The sequence below is a fragment of the Prionailurus viverrinus genome, chromosome C1 (assembly GCF_022837055.1).
Source record: "Prionailurus viverrinus isolate Anna chromosome C1, UM_Priviv_1.0, whole genome shotgun sequence".
NCBI classification, from domain to species: Eukaryota; Metazoa; Chordata; class Mammalia; order Carnivora; family Felidae; genus Prionailurus; species Prionailurus viverrinus.
In genome coordinates this window covers 181431474-181452977 of record NC_062568.1, presented here as the reverse complement: position 1 = coordinate 181452977, position 21504 = coordinate 181431474, and the positions used below count along the sequence as shown (strand labels likewise).

General features: G+C 44.0%; 1 long non-coding RNA gene across 2 annotated transcripts; it reads right to left on the bottom strand.

The window, feature by feature from the left end:
* Window positions 1–624: 624 nt before the first annotated feature.
* On the bottom strand, window positions 625–21297 carry LOC125171686 (uncharacterized). Of its 2 annotated transcripts, none has more exons than XR_007154413.1 (3): window positions 21193–21297; window positions 20406–20473; window positions 625–783 (listed from the first exon to the last, which is right to left on the bottom strand). It is a non-coding gene; the product is annotated as an uncharacterized LOC125171686 (long non-coding RNA). The 2 variants fall into 2 exon arrangements; XR_007154414.1 differs by having other exon boundaries at window positions 21169–21280.
* Between the last annotated feature and the right edge of the window lie 207 nt (window positions 21298–21504).

Genomic DNA, 21504 nt, shown 5'->3' with positions numbered 1-21504 from the left:
GTTTCCTAAACATTTTAACTAGCTTACTTATCTTTAAATCCAAGACATTTATTGTTCGTATGTTTTTGTGGCTAAATCAAGAATCCAATCACAGGACAGTTCCCAGTTATAATGGTGGGAGCGTTTCCTCCAAGTGCTTTACTCAACTTCTCAGAATCCTCTCAGGAGCCCTATGCTAATAACTATTACTTATAATAGCTCTGTCAGGTGCCTTACATATATTTTTTAATGTCTTTTTTTAATTTATTTTTGAGAGAGAGAGAGAGGCAGGGGAGTGGCAGAGAGATAGAGAGACAGACAGATAGACAGAATCCAAAGCAGGCTCCAGGCTCTGAGCTGTCAGCACAGAGCCTGATGCGGGGCTCGAACTCACGGACCAGGAGATCATGACCTGAGCCGAAATCAGACACTTAACCAACTAAGCCACCAAGGCACCCCTTACTTATAATGTTTAAATTCTTGCTATAACCCAGTGGAGTACATAATGCCATTGCCATTTTACAGAAAAATAAACCGAGGTACAGAAAGGTGACTGTATTAATTAGGATACAGGCTAAGTTGCTGTAACAAAGAGATAACAAAAGACAGTGGCTTAAACAAGCTGGAGGTTTATTTCTCTCCCCAAACACAGCAGAGGCAGGCAGAAAGTCCAGGATGCAGGTGGCTCGGCTTCACTCACCCGTACCTTTCTTCTGTCTCATTACTCCACCATTGAATCATCCATTGTGTTGTCCTCATTTGTTTGGTAAAAGCTGGCTCACCACTACACATGCATGTCCTAGCCTGTGGGAAGGAGGAAGAGAGGATGAATGACAGGCAGTTCCTTTAAGGAAATTGCACACAAACACTTCAGCTCGTGTCCCATTGTCCAGAAAGATCATAGTCACATGGCCACAACTAACTGCAAGGGAGGTTGAAAAATAGAGGCTCTACTCATGCCTAGGTAAAATCTAGTGGTAGATAGATGTGGTAATGATTCTATTACTAGAAGGAGGGACTCACGGGGGCGCCTGAGTGGCTCAGACTGTTGAGCGTCCAACTTTGGTTCAGGTCATGATCTCACAGTTCATGGGTTCAAGCCCCGTGTCAGGCTCTACACTGAGCTCTTGTTCACAGCCTGGAGCCTGCTTTGGATTCTGTGTCTCCTTCTCTCTCTGCCCCTCCCCCGCTCGCACTCTGTCTCACTCTGTCTCTCAAAAATAAATAAATGTAAAAAAAATTGTTTTTCTTAAAGAAGGGAATCATGGACACTGGGGATTGGTTAGGCATTGCTGCACAGAATCTAATATGACCCCCTCCTTCCAAATTCTGAGCACTGTGTGCAGATGAAAAACTACAGTTCCCATTTGCCTTGCAGATAGGAGCCACCAATTAGATATCAACAGAAGTCACTGTGTGGGGCTCCTGGAAAACTTCTGTTGTCCTTCCTCCCTTCATCCATTCTGCTGCTTGGAAAGCAGATGAGGTGACTAGAGCTTCAAAAGCCATATTAGACCATGAGTGACCTAGGAGGTGCTAAGGATGGTGAGGCATGCAGAAAGGAACTGGAAACTTAATGATCAAGGAGCCACCATACCAAACTGGGACAACCTAACTCTGCACTTCTTTATTTTGAGGGAGAAATCAGCCTCTTTCACTTTTCAGCCGCTTTATGACCTACACACAGCCAAATGTAATTCTTAACGAATTCAAATTATTCATTTAAGCAACATATTCACAGTCATGCAGCTAGGAAGATGTTTGTACTCAGATTTACCTGGTTCCAAAGCCCATATTCCTGCCCCTGCAGGATTAAATTGGCCTTTTACAAGACAAAAATGGTATCCTTTTGTTAACATTCTACAATGCAATGAAGAAATAGTGGTATAGTCTCCATCCTATTTAGGGAAAGATATTTATCCTTTACATCTAGAGTCCTTTATGTGATACAGCATTTTGGCTAGCAAAATATTTCTCTGTTGGATGTATGCAACATAAAATTACAGGAAAGCACCATGAGCTATCGAGCCAGGCATGATTTGTTATTCTTATCTTTGAATTTTTTCTATTAATTTTAATTGGCTTCCTATTCATTCCTTTTGTTGTCAGCTTGCACGTGCTGACAGGCAAGCAGTAGGAAGCACCAGTGTTAAGGAAGATTAATGGGGAACATTTTTGAAATGTATAACAATCTATTCATCACTGTAACTTTTTCCCATTTGGAAAAAAAATCCATAATTATTTAACTTTTAATTCTAATACACTGGGCCCACCTTATGGGACACATAGTTGGAGATTCTCTCATCTACATGATTGACAGATGAGCCTTATATGCCAGGATGGAAAACACATAGATAAGAAACGGGCCAGGAGAGCCACTATGACCCTATGAACCTGGATAAAGGCTTTATTCTTTCTTGTCTGGAGAGCATTTGGTTAAAGTAGGAAATCAACTACATGGACTGTTTAAGCCACATGTTCTAAATTGCTATTGGGGATGATATCACTAGAATTAGGAAAATTGTGCTACTTTGGGGGGGGGGTGGTAAAATACCAGAAAGTTGACATATGTTGTTTAGAAGGGCTTATTAGATAATATTGTTATTATCTCCTTTTGAGAAAAGGAGAGATGATTGTCAGAGGCTGTCAAAAATACTTAGATTTAGAATGTCCTATGTAGTATAAAGGAAATAGGTAAGACTGTGATTTACCAGCAAATGTCACTTTTTCATTGTAGGGGTTTGTGGCAGATAAAAGAATGGCCCTCCAAAGATGTTCAAGTTTTAATCCCCAAAACCTGTGAGTATGTCACCTTACATAGCAGAAGGGGTTTTGCAGATGTGACTAAATGAAAGGTTTTAAAATAAGAACATTCTACTTTTATTTATTTGAGAGAGAGAGTGAGCATGAGCAGCAGGAGGGGCAGAGAGAGAGAGGGAAAGAGAGAATCCCAAGTAGGTTCTGTGCTGTCAGCACAGAGCCCAGTGCGGGGCTCAATCCCATGAACCATGAGATCATGACCTGAGCTGAAATCAACAGCCGGATGCTTAACCAACTAAGCCACCCAGGCGCCCATAAAATAAGAATATGTTAAAGGTTGCAGGAGTCGAGATGCCATTGCTGGAAGGGGCCATGAGGCAGTGTGGATTGCCACCAGAAGCTGAAAAGGTAAGGGACTGATTGTCCCTCAAGTCTCCAAAAGGAGCGCTGCTCTGTCAACACTTGATTTTAGCCCCATAAGGCCCGTTTCTGACCTCCAGAACTGTAAGATAATAAATTTGTGGGATGCCTGGCTGGCTCAGTCAGTGCAGCATGTGAATCTTGATCTCGGTGTTGTGAGTTTGAGTCCCACGTTGGGCATAGAGATTACTTAAAATAATAATAATAATAATAATAATAATAACAACAACACCCAAGTGCCCCTCAAATGAGTTCATTTTAGATACAAATATGCAAATCAGGATAAACTCTGGCTCCTTGGAGAAATGGCTGATTCTAGGATTGGGACAGGAAATATTCAAGATGAGCCTGAAGCATCTTGTAGTGCCAGAAAGTAATGGAGTGCTAAAAGACATATATATAAATAAATAAATAAATAAATAAATAAATAAATAGAAATAAGACAGTGATGGGGATATGTCAAAGAGGCAAAGGAAGCACCTGAAAGAGCTCCTAATGGCCGAAACTGGTACAATTTAAGCAACAAAATAAACAAAGTAGTATTGGGTTATAACCCAATGTACAGAATAAATATCCATGAGAATCCAATGTGATTCTCTCCTAAATTCTGAACATGTGACCAGAAAAAAACAGACAAACTACAAAACTACATGTCCATTTATTTTGCAGATAGGAATAGCAATTGAATATAAGAAGTCACTAGGTGATAATAATGATTGAATAAATAAGTAAATGGGGGAGAAGAGACAAATGTCCCGTGCAAAAAAAAAAAAAAAAAAAAATATATATATATATATATATATACACACACACACATATCTATATATATATCCAAATAATTTATGTAGATGCTCTGCTTTTAAGGAGGTAGAACAACTCTTGATATCAGGTATCAACTGATAGGAGGTATCAACTCTTGATATCAGCTCAAGTCATGATCTCATGGTTGTGAGATAGAGCCCTGTGTGGGGCTCTGTGCTGAGAGTGGAGACTGTTTGGGATTTTCTCTCTCTCTCTCTCTCTGCCCCTCCCCTGCTCATTCTCTCTCTCTCAAAGTAAGTAAATAAACTTTAAAAAAAAAAAAGGAAGTGGAATATAATTGCCTCCCCTTACGTATGAGCTGCGGAGTGACATCTATCCAAAGAGTACAGTATGGAAAGGGGGGAGGGGAGAGTAATTTTACAGTAGAGAAGCCTGACCAACACTACCTCAACCAGGTGATCAAGGTCAACAACAGTAGTTACAAGTCATATTGACAGTATGTATCCTTGATACAATGTGATGAAAACTGGCATCTATTAAAAAGAAAACCATAAGCCCAAAATGGCATCACTTAGACCAACTCACCAAACCTGGGATTAATACCTAATCTAAATGCAATTTCAACCTCCCCCAGAAATGTAGTCTTAACAGGTCAGTCAAGAATTTTCTGGGGTGCCTGGTTGGCTCAGTCAGTGGAGCAAGTAACTCTTAAACTTGAGGTCAGGGGTTCAAGCCCCATGTTGGGTGTAGAGCTTATTGAAAAAAAATTTTTTTCTGATAAGCACCAGTGAGGTAATCTGTCACATGGGCCCTCACTGTTCCACACCGCCCAACCGGGTCCCTCCCTCCCCTACTCCCCCCCCACCCCCCAACAAAGGAAGAGGACGTAAAACTCCCTGCTCTTTCCACTAAGAGAAGTGACCCAACCTGAAACAATCTTTTCTTTCTTTTGCTAGTAACTTCCTTGCCCCACCCTCCTCCCTATAACAATCTTCTATTTTACACAACTCTTCGAGCTCCTACTTGCTGGGTGGGATGCTGCCCAACTCATGAATCACTTAATAAAGTGAATTAGATCTTCAAATTTACTCACTTGAATTTTGTTTTTAAAAAAATGAATAATAAATAAATGGAAGATTCAAAGACTATATATGTTCTCCAAGCAATCCTCCCTAAATACTGCTTCTCTGAGCCAAACTAATAACAATGGAAAGCATTTTGATTCCTAACAAGTGGTGGGTCGGAAGCTATTCTGCTCATGCTAAATACAGACCCAGCTGGGAGCAGCACTGACTGAACTTGCTTGTAAAAACTGAAGGGCTGGGCAGAGACCTGGGGCCAGAGCCTCACACAGGTGAGCAGAGCAAAGACGTGGCCAGGACAGGAATCTCTGTAGAAAATGGTTTTGGATCCACTCCAACACACAGATATCTAGGAGACCCCAGAGTTCTCCTCCAGTTAGTACTGACATGGGTTAGGTCCCAGAAGACACTGGGGGCAGATGTAGCCACACTCCAGCTCTGTCAATAAAAAACAAAGGAAACAAAACTCCCTTTGGATAACTAAAAATAAATAAATAAGTCAAATTTGTTTTTTAACAACCCTTACCTCTTGTGGTCTTCCTCCCAAAAGGCAATGACCTTTTATTCTATAATAATAATAATAATAATAATAATAATAATAATGTATCAATATTTTCATATGCTCATATATTGTCATTGTTCATATGTTCATTATAACAAATATGCCATAGTAATATAAGACATTACTAATAGGGCAAACTGAGCACAGCGTACATGGGAAATATCTTTACTATCTTTGCAAAATCTAAATTTTTCTGTAAATCTTAAAGTTTTACATTATAAAGCTTACTTAAATTTTTTTTTAATGTTTATTTATTTTTGAGACAGAGAGAGACAGGGCATGAACCGGTGAGGGTCAGAGAGAGAGACACAGAATCTGAAACAGGCTCCAGGCTCTGAGCTGTCAGCACAGAGCCCAACGTAGGGCTTGAACTCACGGACCATGAGATCATGACCTGAGCTGAAGTCGGCCGCTTAACCGACTGAGCCACCCAGGCGCCCGTATAAAGCTTACTTAAAAAGAAGGAAGAATGTGGGGCACCTGGGTGACTCAGTCAGTTAAGTGTCTGACTCTTGATTTCTGCTTAGGTCATGATCTCTTGGTTCATGGGATCAAGCCCCAAGTAGGGCTCTGCTCTGACAGCACAAAGCCTGCTTGTGCTCTCTCACCCTATCTCTCTCTGCCCCTCCCTTGCATGTTCTCTCTCTCTCAAAATAAATAAATATTAAAAAAAGAAGAAGAATGAATCTTAGTTTCTGATATATCATCTGTGGGGATAACAGACCAACGATAAGCTAGTCCTTAATCTTGTGTCATGTTGAATCTGATATTCTTGGAGGATGTCCTAAGATCCTTCACCATTCAATTTTTCCTAGGATCTCAACAGGAATTCAGCATCTACCAGGTAATTATGCAATTCCTCAATAAGTAATTATTCAATTCAGCTATCACCACACCCTGTGGCAGGCCTGGTTATCCTAAAAAAGGAAGGTACTCTGGACATAGAGCTGGAAGAAAACAGGATGAACCTACTATCCTACTAATTCTTTATCCCCTGCACCCTAATGAACAGTGTTCTGCTGGGTGTTATGTGCACTTAATTTATTTTGTCCCAAGGGGTAGGTTAGATGTGCTGTTTCACTTCTGAAACTTTAAGCCTCCCTATGAGACTAGAAAAAGGTCTAGGACTTTGTTAATGGGAAGAGTGGATGATGGAACAGTGCTTCCTCTCAATTTCACACATCCCTTCCGTTTGGCAGGTGCAGTACTCTTAGCATAATACTGGGGAGGAGAGTAAGTTATCTGATTGGTAAGTTTGAAAGGAGAATCTGAGGCTGGACAATTGGTTCCTAGACCTGTTTGAAAGCAGAAACAACACTATAGCTTTTTTTTTTTTTGAGAGAGAGAGACAGAGAACACACGCGCACACACACACACACAGTGGGGGAGGGGCAAAGGGAGAGAAAAAGAATCTCAAGCAGGCTCTATGCCCAGTACAGAGCATGACATGAGGCTCAATCTTACCACCATGAGATCACGACCTGAGCCAAAATCAAAAGTTGATGCTTAACTGACTGAGCCACCCAGGCACCCCAATAGTTGTATTAGTTATATTATTAACATAGCTCCATATTGTTCTGTTCCCTACTTATGTTTTATGCATGTCTTAAGCCCAGTGCACGACCAATCATTAACTGTGCCCTTGTAACTCTACCACTTGTTTGTACATTGATTATTATAAGAATCTGACAGGACACAGATGCTGACATTTGTCTTAAAACTATCTGATGTACCAAGTCCTGAATGGCACCTCATTGTCTGGAAGCATGTATACCTCCAGATGTTTCAAGCACCCCCCCCCCCTTAAGGTTTCAAGAAACCCTTCACCCTCCTCTCATGAATTTATCTTCTCCAAACATACATAAGCTGTGCCTAGGCTCAGCAGGGCAATGCAGCTGTTGGAAATGATCCCCTGCCTCCTCATCGGGCTGCCCTCTGATAACAAAGCTTTCTCTGCTTCAAAACCGGTGTCTCAAGACATTGGCCTATGGCACATCAGGTGCACGGACAAGTTTGAGTTCAGTGACAAAACTAGGTATGCACAGCAGAACCCCTTTCCTATCTCCTTCCTTTGGGGAGTGTGTCTGGCCAGAGTTAGCAGGCTCTATGCTCTGCTCCTTCATGTTCCCTTCATGCTCCCTTCCCTTATGGAGGAGTCCTACAGAAATCAGTGATTTCTCTGACTAGGTGGTAAATCCATCTAACTCTAGGTTTCAGCATTAAGAAGACAGTTGAACTCTCACATCTAAGCCACGTTCTCTGATGTCATAGAAACATAGTCTTTTGGCCTCCATCTACCAGCTCTTGCCTTGTTTATCAAGTGGTTCAGAACTTGGATAGAAAAGAGAAGCGTTAAGCATTACCCCTATAAGGCCTAAGCTTTGGAGTAATACTCCCCAGGGAAGTCAAGGCCATGGTGTATTGTGCTCAACTGAAAGCAAGGGTATGCAGTAGGATGCCTTGCCTTGATTCCAGGACTCTTGTGTTGGGACACAGGATCTGCACATAGCCTGGGACTATATCTTGAAATGCTGGCGTTCAGAAAGACTTCCTAGGTGTCTCATATGTCTCGTCTGCAGCCTGTGGGAATGTGATGCATATTTCCAGACCTAGACTGAGCCTTGTGTCCTATAAGCCAGGGCCCTCTCTCCCGTCTTGTAGACAACTAAGAGGGCATTTGGAACCTAAGCTGCACCATCAACAAAGTACAGATCATATCTTAGGAATGTGAACGATATCAAGCAAGGCCGGGGAGTAACCAGTAACCTTTGGGTCACATTTAGGCACATCTAGAATGGCTACAACAACATAATTCTTTATGCTAATGTTAACCACTGGTCTGTTATGTTGTATACAGCCTCAGCCTCTATAGGCACATGAAGAACTTTACTGTGTGAGTAGATCTCTTGGGATATATTTCTCTACAGTTATAATAGACAAAAGGGGAAAAGAGGCAAATCACAGAGCACTTTTAGATGTATCTATTTTTTTAATTTTTTAAATATTTATTTTTGAGAGAGAGACAGAGCACAACAGGGGAGGGGCAGAGAGAGCGAGACACAGAATCTGAAGCAGGCTCCAGGCTCCAAGCTGTCAGCACAGATGCGATGCAGGGCTCGAACTCATGAACTGTGAGGTCATGACCTGAGCGGAAGTCAGACACTTAACTGAGACACCCAGGCGCCCCTAGATGTATCTTAATCTCACACCTAGACCAAAAGGAACATTTAGGGAGCCCAGGACTAAGTATTTTCCCAGGACTGTCTGCCATGGCCCCTGTGCCCAGCCATCACACAGCTCCCTGGAAAACAACAGCAGACTTTGCAGCTCTCTAGCCTTTACCAGCATGGGCTTGTTTCCTCTGCTGGTGGGCTTAGTTCAGTCCATTTACTCCTGGTTCCTGGTATTTGTCTATGAGTTTCTCGAGTACCTAGTGACGTTCCAATAAGACTATGGAATTATAGCATTGTAGTTTATTTTATTTTTCAAAGATTTTAAGCAATCTCTATACCCAAGGTGGGGCTCAAACTCACAACCCCGAGATCCTGAGCCACACACTCCACCAACTGTGCCAGCCAGGCGCTCTGGAATTATAGTATTTTAGAGCTGGCTTTAGAGATTATTTACATAATGGGTTATCTAATTTAAAATTCTTCATCTTGCAGGTAAAGACTAGTGAGGGTTAAGTGACTTTTCTAACATTCCATTGCTGGCTAGTTACAGTGCTAGCTTGCAGGACAAGAACGTGGGTCTCCTAATTCAGTAGGTTTTTTTTCCTACTACCTGTGCTGCCCCCCATGTATCCCATCTCTTGTCTGCTGCATACAGTACACTCTCTTCTACTGGACATGACTAAATTACCTGATGCTTTAGCTGGTATCAAGATTTTAAAAATAATACAATCTGAAGTCTTCAGAGAGACGGGACCAAAGAAATACCACACAGTGTGTTGTCCGATTCCCTGACAAGAAGGGGCAGAGTCAATTACTATTAGTTTTTCCAAGTAATGGGTGTGACTCATGCAACCTTTGCTTTTCATCAAGGGTTTATTTCATCAAGGGTTTAGCCCCATGACTGCTCTCCCTTGGCAAACCAGTTTGAAAATGAATTATTCACAGACGTTTCACTCTCATTGCTGAAAGTATCCTTCTTCACAGTTTTTTTGGTGTGTGTTTTTTTAAAATTTTCTTTAATTGTGAGCAGTCAAATAGAAGCTCCTGTGCCTCGGGCTGTCTATCTTACTATCTCCACTGTCTCTAGATTAGTTTCTTCCAACTCTCTTTGATGGATTCGGTAACCACCTCAGGACACATCCCTTCCACACCTCCCTCCTACCCTGGCCCTATCACTGGCTAGAACCCCATCCGATTTAGTTTTATGGAGGATAACACAAAAGGAGAACAGGAGAACGTCTGAGCAGCAGAGTAGGAAGCAGTCCTGTGTCTTCAATTTTACACCCTTCTGCCGAAAAATAAAGCCCTAGGGCAGTGGTAGGAGAGACACAGATTGAGAAATGTATACACGTTTGACCACCTTTGACTCACCACTCCAGGGGACACCCCAGATGGCAACAGCGGCCACATTCTCCTCTATCCCTACTGGAGCGAGTGCCCACTGGGATCAAAGTGGGATTTGGGTACTGCTGGAGTGTTAACGAGATGACACGTCTCCCAGTTTTCTGCTGCATTCTGTTTTGCCCGATTGTGAAGGAGCCTTCCAGGAAAAGAACTCAAGCCATATCCACGCTGTGTATGTAGGTATGTCTGAGGGGCTGGGGGAAAGGAGGCAGGGAAGGGCTGACAGAAGCAAATTGCAGGCAGGACTCCAGATTCCCAGGAGAGCATTCATCACAAAAGAAAGGGTGCAGTATCATCGGCCACGTGCAGCATCAGGGCTACAGGTTTGGTTCGTATGGTAGTTCTGGGACCAACATGGTGGCTATTACCTAACCTTGTCAAACCCAGTCTCTTGCCATTGGTATCTTCTCTATGTTCTGGGGAACAGGAGAGGGCCAGGTTTAAGCTGCATGTAACACTAGAAAGGCCTGCCTTGGCACATTGGAGAGCCATCACGGTCTTAACAGTGTGACTAAATGTGAGCATGGCTTACTCTGACATGGTGTGATGTTCAGTACTTCCGTGAGATGGTTCTCACAGCTTTTCTTTTCTTTTTTTTTTTTAAGTTTATTTATTTTTGAGAGAGAGAGAGAGAGAGAGAGAGAGAGAGAGAGAGAGCAAGCAGGGGAGGGAGGGAAAGAGAGAATCCCAAGCAGATGCAGGACTTGAACTCATGTACCACAAGATCATGACCTGAGCCAAAATTGAGACCTAGACACTGACTGAGACACCCAGGTGCCCCATGACAGATTTTCTTAGATTTTATTTTCTATCTTGATAAGAGATGTACCAGTTTCAGAAAACATAGAACCCCCAATGCTTCATAATTTCCACAGCTCGTGACTGTGTGCTTTTGACAGCTCTGTCACATTCGTGATGGTTTTTCATTATTTGTTTGCTTTGGCATATTGAGAGGGCATATGAGGCTGTTATAGTTGGATGACAAGGTGGGATGGGCCTGTGATCCCTCCTGCTCTCCCGGTGTTATGTTTAACATAATGGCATTTCTTTGATACACTGGCAAACAAGAGAGGAAGCTGCTCCTTTGCTTTTCAGAGGAAACAGTAGGAGCTGTGCTCCTGGTAGCCTTCAGCTGCCTAGGGGCAGTCACAGCTCCTGAGGGCAGGGATCAGGACCCTAGTACAAAGAGAAAAAGTGCTTCTTCCTCCTGGAGAACACAGGTGGGTGGGTGGGTAACTCAACCTTAATGAACTACGTTTCGTGCTAGACTTTGGTCCCCATGCTTGCCCTTACTGGGTGCCCTTGTGCACTGCACAGTCTATACAACTGGACATAATGGCACAACTCTCTGGACTGGACTCCGTCAGATAATCTGGGAAATTCACAGGCACATCTCCAAATAGAGTACTAAAAGGAGGTGCAGGAAAGAAACACAGCACAGGCATTGGCCTGAGCACCAGAGTGGCCACCCACGGTCCAGCTAAGTGGCATCAACAACATAAGCAGCGGGAAATCCAAGGGAACCATGGAGCAGGAATCCACACAGAAAGCAAGCAGTGATCAGTGTGGAACGTTAAGAGCGGAAACATCGAGAGTATGACATGAAGCCTGGGCTGTTTTGTGGGAACACTGGAGATATTTAGCTGGGGACTCTCAGGCATTAGAAAGGAGAATGTGGTGGAAAGTTCTTGTTTTGTCTGCCCAGACCCACACAAATTGTGTGAGTCTGGTGAGGCTGCCAACTATTCCTCCCCACTTCACAGCCACAGGGCCCAGCCAACCAAGGAACCCAATAGCCTTGGCTATGATTAGCCCAGAGGTAGGCCAATCAGGTTCTTCCTGGGGATTTTTTTTTTTTTCCGTTTAAAGGTAGAAGAAAAGGCATGTGGCCTTCCAGATAAAGAGTGTTAAGAATGTGAATGGGGGACCTCTTCTCTGCCATGTAGAGGAAGGTATCTCTTGTAGAAGAGAATGGGGCCAATGTCAGAAAGAAGCAGAGCAAGAGTGAGAGAAAGGAAGGGACAGGGATTGAAAGAGTGAGAAAGACCAATTTTGAAAATGTATTTTAGTCCCCTAGATCTAGCTGTGACTGAAGTCCACTCCTAGACTTCCAAGGGTTGTAAGCCGCCAGTACATTCCCTTTTTGCTTATGCTAGTTTAAACGGAATTTGTTACTTGCAAATTGTCAAATGTACATGCAGGTGGGACCTATCTCTAACTCTTTAAAAATCTTTTTAAAAGTTTATTTATTTATTTTGTGAGGGAGAGAGTGTGTGCGCATGCACACACATACACATGTGTGCACATGAGCGGGGGAAGGGGCAGAGAGAGGGAGAGAGAGAATCTCAAGCAGGCTCCATGCTGTTGGCTGAAACTCACAAACCGTGAGATAATGACTTGAGCCAAAATCAAGAGTCGAATGCTTAACTGACTGAGCCACCCAAGTGCCCCCCTATCTCTAACCCTTAAGTGACCTTTTAGAGTTGGGAACCTTCAGTTCATTACAAACTGCCAATGCATCTTCATATTCTCAAGGATGCTAAGAGTTACCTGCCTCTCAGTTCCCTGGATATTCCCAAGGTCTTTGGATGATTTGACCAAATTCCTGACTTTTTATGGTTAAACTTCCTTGCTTCTGACCCATCTCTTTGATATACAGAAGGACAGATTATGTGGCTGACCAAATCATCCATCTGAACTGGGAATTCTGCCTTACTGAATAATTACTAAAGTTGCACCAAAAGAGAGACACATTAATTCCTAAGATTTTACTGGCAACTCCTTTTGTAAAAATAAAACATATTTGCAAATGAGTAACCTGCTCAATACACTGGTTTTGCATACTCAAATATTTATATTTTAAGCTATATATGTGTGTGTATGTGTGTGTGTATATATATATATACTTTCAAAATGTTTATTTTATATATTTTATAATATGCATTATAAAATAAATAAAAATATATACACACACTAGTAATTTTTCATCCAAAGAAAGTCTATATAAAGAAAAAAGTATATATCACTTTGTGCCAGTGATATGCCACAAAGCTAAGAATTGATTCCTATCTTGGACCAGTTATCTTCAAACAGAAGGTACAAACAATACTATTAATCCTAACATGGGCACATTTATTCACAGGTCAAGCATGATAGAGCTTTAGCAGGATGACCAGTGGTGAATGGGAAATGGACAGAGCCCACCAGGAGCAGAACTAGGGAAAACTGACCTAGCTAAAGGGTCATTTGTCAACATCCCAAGATAAAGAATATGCCAGGACTAAGTTCCAGCTGGTTTCAGTATCAAGGAAGTACACAGCAGATGAAGCATAGCTTAGACCTAGTGAAGGGTCTAAGATCAATGTCAGCAAATGGCAGTCATACCATGGTTCTAGGTTGGCAGCCAGCCCCTAGAGGGTAACAAAAACAGGTCTTGGGCTCACGAGGGACAGGAATTCAAAGAGCTAGGACAAGGGTCAGGATCTTAGACCTGCTAGGGTTTCAGGCTAGTCCTTTTGTCCAAATGGGAAGAATGCCCACTTAGACAGCCTGGCCAGGCCATTTTATGGATGAAAGCTATACCTCAGTGGGCATGCAGGGGGTCAGGCGATGGCACAACTTATTTCACCCACTGGCGGGAAAAGGAATTCAGCTCAACCTAGGTAGTAAGATGCAAATATGACTAAGACATAGCAAAATTGCTCTCAAATGGCTTACAGTCTAGACAGAAACAGAGCACAAGGAGATGATTTCACATGTGTGCAGATACTGGAGGACTTTGACAATTGCCAAAGGAGAAAAATGCATAGTGTGCTACCGTTGGGAAAATGAATACAGTTTTACACCATAAGATGGCCAACGGGACTAAAACAAGCTCTGGTCTCTAGTTTGGAAACCCCTCTTCCAGGTTCTTCTTGCCCTGTTTGCCACGCACACAAGCCTGCCACAGATATGGAAGCTGACCACTATAAATTACCCTTCCTCCCTTCATTCGGAGCTCAGATCTTTGGAAAAACAGTCTCCTCTGAGCCTGCTGGTGTTAAATAAATCTCCGATCCACCAAGATCTCCGAGTGCCGCTTGGTTTTTCCGCCAGCGTTCCAGCCTGGTTCTGTAACACTATCAGAACACAAAGAAGGGCCACTTACCCCAAACTAAGATACAGGAAGATTTCCTAGGGAAGGTGCTACTTGAGCCAATGCTAGCAGGCAACGAAAAGTGAGAAAGATTTACCGTGAACAGTCGTGGAGGTGGGACACAGAAATGCATATTCAGGGAATTTGAAGAAACTGGAGATTACTAGAGTGGCACATCAATAGGGTCTCTTATCCCCACATAAGGATAGGGAGGTACGGTGGGAGCTGTTCTTCATCTTCATGTCCATTTCTTCTCTTCCTTTTAGTAACAGAAGCCCTTCTCACCCCACACTGGGTTTTAGCTGGGCACACACCTAACCAATTAGGGAGTACAGTCTCCAGCCTCCTTGCAGTAGATGTGACTATGGGTCCAGGTTCTTGGGATGTGAATGGAAGTTAGGAGTATAATGTTCATGTTACATCTTTCAAAGGCGGCCACTTGTCCACTTCCTCTTTCCTCTCTTTCTCCTTCCAGAGGCCTGGAACACAGATGTGGCCACGAGAGCCGGCCCCAAACATGCCAACAATGAGTTGGTGGCACACTAGGATGAAAGGAACCTGGGTCCTGGGTTGAACCAGTGAAGCAGAGCTACTTCCCCATCCCGGACATCCTCCTTACTGGACTACTGAGTGACAGAGAAATTACTTGTCGAGTCACTGTCTTCTGGGGTCTTTTTGTTATTGAGCATAGCCTGTCCCCTAACATGAGAGGAAAGGAAAGATAGTGTTAGGATTTCTAATAGAATTCCCAACTTGGTCAGAAAAGGCTAAGGAGCTAGGAAAGGACAATGGAACAACTGTCTGTCTTAATGATTACAGCTGCATGAGGCTGGGGCTGGCAGATAACAAGATAAGCAATTATGCAGCCTTGTCTCCAGACAGATAGGGCAAGCCCCTTGAGAACTATAAACTCCTACCCGGTTCTGGGAGCCTAGTTCATCCAGAGCAGGACAGCAGCTGGCAATCCCCTCCTGGACGTCTTCTTTGTACCCTGCCTTGCAGACCTGTGTCCGCTGTACTCTTCAAAAGCTGGCTCCAACAACCTCCACATGAAGACTTCATGAAAAAACCCCATTCAGTCGTTTTGTGTTAATTAGGTTTACAAAAGAAGAATATTATTTATAATCGTGTTCTATTTCCTGAAGAGGGAAGGTCCTGTAACTGGAAGAACTTGCTGTTTTGCTGAACATGGTCATTCGTTGGGCACAGGTTTGGATGTAGAAACTAGGATGAAATGCATTCCTCTGAATAATGAAGGGTTGAGGAGTCTACATAGGGCTGGTGGGGGGGAAGGTGAAGAGCAGGAAAGCTGGAGGCTGGGAGGTAGGATGGGGTAGGGATGGGAAGAGATCCCTGTGGCAGAAGCGGAGAGTGTGTACTCTGGAGAAAGAGGTGTGTCGTAGCGGGGTTCCAGCTGCTACAGCCCACGTGACATAAATCACGTCTCCCCTTCAGCAAATTCTATCTTGTTCACTAAGATGCTGGTAGGAGAGGGCATAAGGGGTGTGAGCTTGAATAAGAGGAGGAGGGGAAAACTGACACCTGGATTACATATAGCACAGAGAGAAGAAACAAGAGCACAGAAAGTCAGAGTCAATGCCAATGATGAACAGTTATAGAATTGCAGACCTCTTCTGTTAGTTATTATTTCTATAATTCGAAATTATGTGTACTGGACTGTCTTAATCTGAGTTACTATTCACCCAGTAGCTACCCAATGCCCATTACTGGAATAATCACCACTAGCACATACTCATCACTTATGAAAATTCAGAAACAGCATTCTTCTAGCTGAGGGTAGGCTGAATTTAAGGAAGGCACCAGACAGGAACTGTATTTGAGCTGGGCCTTGAAGAATGGACAGGAATTGGTTATGCAAAGTCTTCTCAGAGGAATGAACAGCACGGATAATCTGACCAAAGCCAAAGTCATGCATTTTTTCCACATATACTTAGCAACGTGCACTGTGTGCCAGGCACTAAGCAAGGTCCCAGGGAGGTGAAGATGAATTTGGCTTCACAGGCTTCTGTTAATATATCCTGCTGTTTTTCTTTTCGTTCTGTTATTGGTTTGCCGCGTCTATCAGGTCTTTTTTGGCCACATTTCTGCCCGGCCAGTTTTTCTTTCTTGAATTGTGTGTGTGTGTGTGTGTGTGTGTGTGTGTGTGTGTGTGTGTGTGTGTTGTGAGACAGAGAGAGAGAGAGATGCTTCTTTTGCTACCTAATGCATTTTAACCTGCCATTGATGACCATTTCTCTAATTTATTGAGGTCAATTGAATTTTGATCTTCTATATACTTGGCACATCCATCTGCTTAGGGTCATATGTAATATTTATGAAGACTATCACTTTCTTTCCACTGTCCACACCCACATCTCAATACCCATTTGTGCCAGTCTATACTGAAGGTTAAAAGTAAGATGAGAAATATAGCCCCAGAATCCCAGGTTACAAAACCTAGTACACTTGACCCTTGCGCAACACAGATTTGAACTGTGTGTGTCTACTTATAAATGGATTTGTTTCAATAAATATAGTACAGTCCTGTAAGTATATTTTCCCTTCTTTTTGATTTTTTAAAAAAATTTTTTAATGTTTATTTACTTGAGAGAGAGAGAGAGAGAAAGAGAGAGAGAGAGAGAGAGACGGGGAGGAGCAGAGAGAAAGAGAGGGAGACACAGAATCCAAAGTAGGCTCCAGGCTCTGAGCTGTCAGCACAGAGCCTGCCGCGGGGCTCAAACTCACGAACTGCAAGATCATGACCTGAGCCCAAGTCAGACGCTTAACTGACTGAGCCACCCAGTCACCCCTTGATTTTCTTAATAACATTTTCTTTTCTCTAGCTTACTTTCTTGTAAGAATACTGTGTAGAACACATATACAATATATGTGTTGTTTATGTTATCAGTAAGGCTTTTGGTCAACAGAAGGCTGTTAGTAGTTAAGTTTTTAGGGAGTCAAAAGTTATAAATGGATTTTCAACTGTGCAGGGGGTTGGCATCTCTACCCACCGTGTTATTCAAAGGCCAACTGTTTATCTGTAGTTGACCACAGTTTTGTCAACTGAAATTGCAATGATGTCTCTTAACGATGGTCATAACTATTATCAACAGTTACCTGAGTACCTACTACAGGTAGAAACAGTGATACACAATGCTTTAGCCCCTGTTCTTAAGAGGCTTACTGTCTAGATGAGGAGGCAAATAGATGGTGCACAGGCCACTTTTCTATTCCTCTTCCTAACAGAGTAAGAACAGAAGTGAGAGTGTGGGAACATAGGAAGGAATTCCCTTTTCTGCCCTTTTATTTATTTGTTTGTTTGTTTGTTTGTTTCGAGAGCAAGTGGGGGAGGGGCAGAGAGAGAGAATGCCCTGTCTTCTTAATGGTTTCCTTCAGAAGGAAGAATTTGTTAATCTGATTGCTCAGAACCCAGTACATTAATGAGTTCACATTTTACGTGGTTACGGTCACTTTGTCTTCAAAGGTCACGTGGCCGTGTGTGCTGCTTTGCTCCCCATTTCCCGCTAAGTGGCCCGGCTCAGTCTCTAGCACACACTAAGAAAAGTAAATCCGGTCTGCTTTGCAGATCTGATCATCTTCTCCCCTCTTTCGGCAGGCATGCCCACGCATACTGGCCCCAAAATGTAGAGGGGGGAAAGGGAACAGGGAATTAGGGAGCTTCACTGTAGCCTGAAACCTATGCCATGTCATTCAACCTAGTCTTCTGGCAGATTTCTGTTCTGGAGGTTATTGGGTGCCAGCTCAGCTATGAATAAAATAATCCACTGGTTTCAATTCCAATTTCTTTCTTGTGCATAGTCCCCTTGGGAACTCTAAGGAGAGGAGAGATGATTAGCAGAGCAAGATTTGGTTATTTCTGGTCCTTGTGTGTGGCCCACTGTGTTGTTGGTCACAGTTTTAAACAAATGTTTGCTGTCCTTCCTTAGTGATGTCAGAGTTGGCCAGAGGAACTTTTTGTGACCAAGAACATGCATCAGTTCCAGGCAGAAATATTAAGAACTACTGTGGGATTCACATGATCACTTTTCTTCTTTCATGAGACCAACTGTGTCCAGATAAGGGTCCAGCGTGGGTCCCAGCATAAGGACAAACTAGAATATAGCCAAGTTGACCTGCCATGAACATGTAGGGTATTTCAAGAAAAAAACTTTGCTGTCGTAAGACACTTTGAGATCATCTGTTACCACAGCCTAACCTAGCTGACATATTTACTGTATTACCACATGTATTAAACACTGCTATTTGTCCCCTTAACATCTATTCTCCTTTCATTCCTCCTAAGAAAACCCCCATTTTGCCCAGGTTATTCACCTAAGTCTACATGTGCTTGGGGAAAAAAAGTCTAATTCTCAGCCACAGGGGCGAATCATAATTAATTTAAGCCATTCATGATAGTTTCTTCCTCCTTGATGGTGACTGGGTTAGATGTCAGCATATGAGATCGTGGGAAGATGGCTTGAAGAATTCCAAAACAGGTTTTCCTTGATAATAAAAGGGATACATGGGAAGAAACAGTCTCTCTACATCTGCCAGATGTTACATGTATGCATGTGTTAGGTGGAACTGTGGCAACCATTTTGTGACTACGAGGGGCACTAACCTAGGAATGTCAGAGTGACAAAACGGAAAGAATCTGTGTCCCTGAGAATGTTATTTAGCTGTTAAATGAACTAAATCTAAAGCTGCCCTACCTGCCACATGAGATAATATATTTTCCTTACTGTTTAAGAGAGTAGAATCTAGGGGCACCTGGGTGGCTCAGTCAGTTGAGCGTCCGACTTCGGCTCAGGTCATGATCTCGCAGTCCGTGAGTTCGAGCCCCGCGTCGGACTCTGTGCTGACCGCTCAGAGCCTGGAGCCTGTTTCAGATTCTGTGTCTCCCTCTCTCTCTGACCCTCCCCTGTTCATGCTCTGTCTCTCTCTCTCTCTCAAAAATTAAATAAACGTTAAAAAAAAATTAAAAAAAAAAAAGAGAGTAGAATCTGGAATGGAGGGGGAAGAGTGAGTTTGGCTTTAGGGATGTTGAGATAATGGCAGGACAGCATTCTGTTTTATACTGCTGAAGCTCAAAAGATGTCAGGATTCAATGTGAATTTGGGAGTCATCTATGGAGAAAGTTACATAACATAATACATCTGGGAAAAATAATCCTAAACCTGGGACCATATCTCTGTGCGTGAGGAATTTCCGTAATATAACAAAACGTTACACCTATACAAGCATAGCCATCTCCTAACGGGATATGCCGCTGTCCCACGTCCTCACCTGTCACCCATCCTAGAAAAGGGAGACCACAGGGGTGGTATTAACCTGCTAGCAAGGAAGAGCAAAGACAGTGAGGAAGCAGACCCTGCTCTCCTGCCTGGATATGCACCTGTATCTTCATATGACTTAAGTATTCTAGCCTCGTATAGATAGCTATGGACATAGATGATAAGCAACTTCTAAATTTACAGACCCTTATACAGTTTTCAGTAAACAAGTGTGCCAGCACTCTACGGTTCGTCATCTCATAGACATGCTATGTGTGATACTGCAAAAGCCCCATAGGAAGCACCAGGGTCAACAAGGTGAATACCATGGAGCATCAAGGAAATGGCCAATGTAGAAGACAGAGTCTCTAGTGCCCAAGCTCATCTGTGGTTAGAAGATATTTTGGGGGGGCACCTGGGGGGGGCTCAGTCAGTTGAGGGTCAGACTTCGGCTCAGGTCATGATCTCATGGTTCATGAGTTCCAGCCCTTCATCCAGCTCTGTGCTGATCGCCTGGAACCTGCTTTGGATTCTGTGTCTCCCTCTCTGTTGCACCTTCCCCTCTCACACTGTCTCTCAAAAAAATAAATAAACATTAAAAAAATTATAAATAAAAAAAAAGAGAATTTTTGGAAATTACTAATCCATAGGGCACTAGTGTACTGATTCTTTAAGAAAATACATGGTAGTCGGGGGGGGGGGGGGTACATTTTGCAACACAAAAGGATTTAGTTAACCTTGCTTGAAAAAGAATTAATTTTTGAAACTCTATTTAGATATAACTTTTCCAAAGGCACATCTAGTGGGGTAAATGCACACATCTGCATGATATTTACAGTGAAGCCTGTACCTTACCTGAGACATCTTAAGATGGGTTTCCAAGTCGTCACTGCTGGGCCTGACTTGAAATTACTCTTGCTTCCCTAAGCCAAAAAAAAAAAAAAAAAAAAAAAAAGACATATATTTTAATGAGCTGGAAGAGCAATTGCGATCTTCAAAGATGGCTAACTTCAGTCTTGCAGTTATTTAGAAGGGATCTGGCTTCAAACATTGTTTGCAGGCAGAATCTGCAATTGGCTAGGACCGAGGACGGTATTTAAAGATGACTCAGTTGTACGGCCTGTGGGGGTGGAGAGAGGGAAGACCAGCCAGTGGTCTTTCTAAAAGGACTCTTAAACCCGTTTTCGTCACATTGAGGTTCTGAGGCCCACAGCCGCCGCAAACTAGTTGGGGGTGTCCAGTGCAAGAAAATCTAAGACCCTGAGAAATGTACCTTCAAATTATCTGAATGGGAGGCGGCTAAACCCTAATCCCCCTCAACACCCCCCACCCTCCACCCCAGCTCCAGGCCGGGATTTCGGCAGAGAATTCCGAGGCCAGGGTCCAACTGGGGGCCTTCCGGGGTGACCTTCGCCAGGCCCCAGAATCCCCCTTGGGATGTCCCTGAGGCCCTGCCCGGGACTCTGCTGGGGCCCACCGGTGCCCCTCGGGCCCCGCTGCTCGCGACCGCGTTTGGGACGCAGCCCGCCGCCCGCTGCGCATCTTTAGCGGGGTAGCGGGGACACCCTCTCCGCCCCGCGGGCCGCCGCCCCGGCCCCTCCCGCTCCCGCCGTCCCACCCCGGCCGGCGACGCCACGCCCACCGGGGGTCCCGGGCGGGGCGGGGATGCCCTCCGGCTGCCGCGCTAGTCGCCCGCCTGCCACCCGCGGACTCCCCGGGGCCCGTCCGCCGGGCGCCGCCCCTCCCCCGTCCGCCGCAGGCCCCCGGCCCCGCCGCCCCTCCCGGGCGCCGCCCGCGGAGGCCGCCTCTGCAGCTGGCCGCGCGGCCGGCCCGCGCCCGCCGCCGCGCGCTGATTGGCTGGCCCGGGCCGGCGGCGGCGCTGAGTGGCCGGGCAGATTCGCTGGGTCAGGGCTGCAGAGGCGCCTGGCGCACCGGCGGGAGCGGAGCCGCGGCT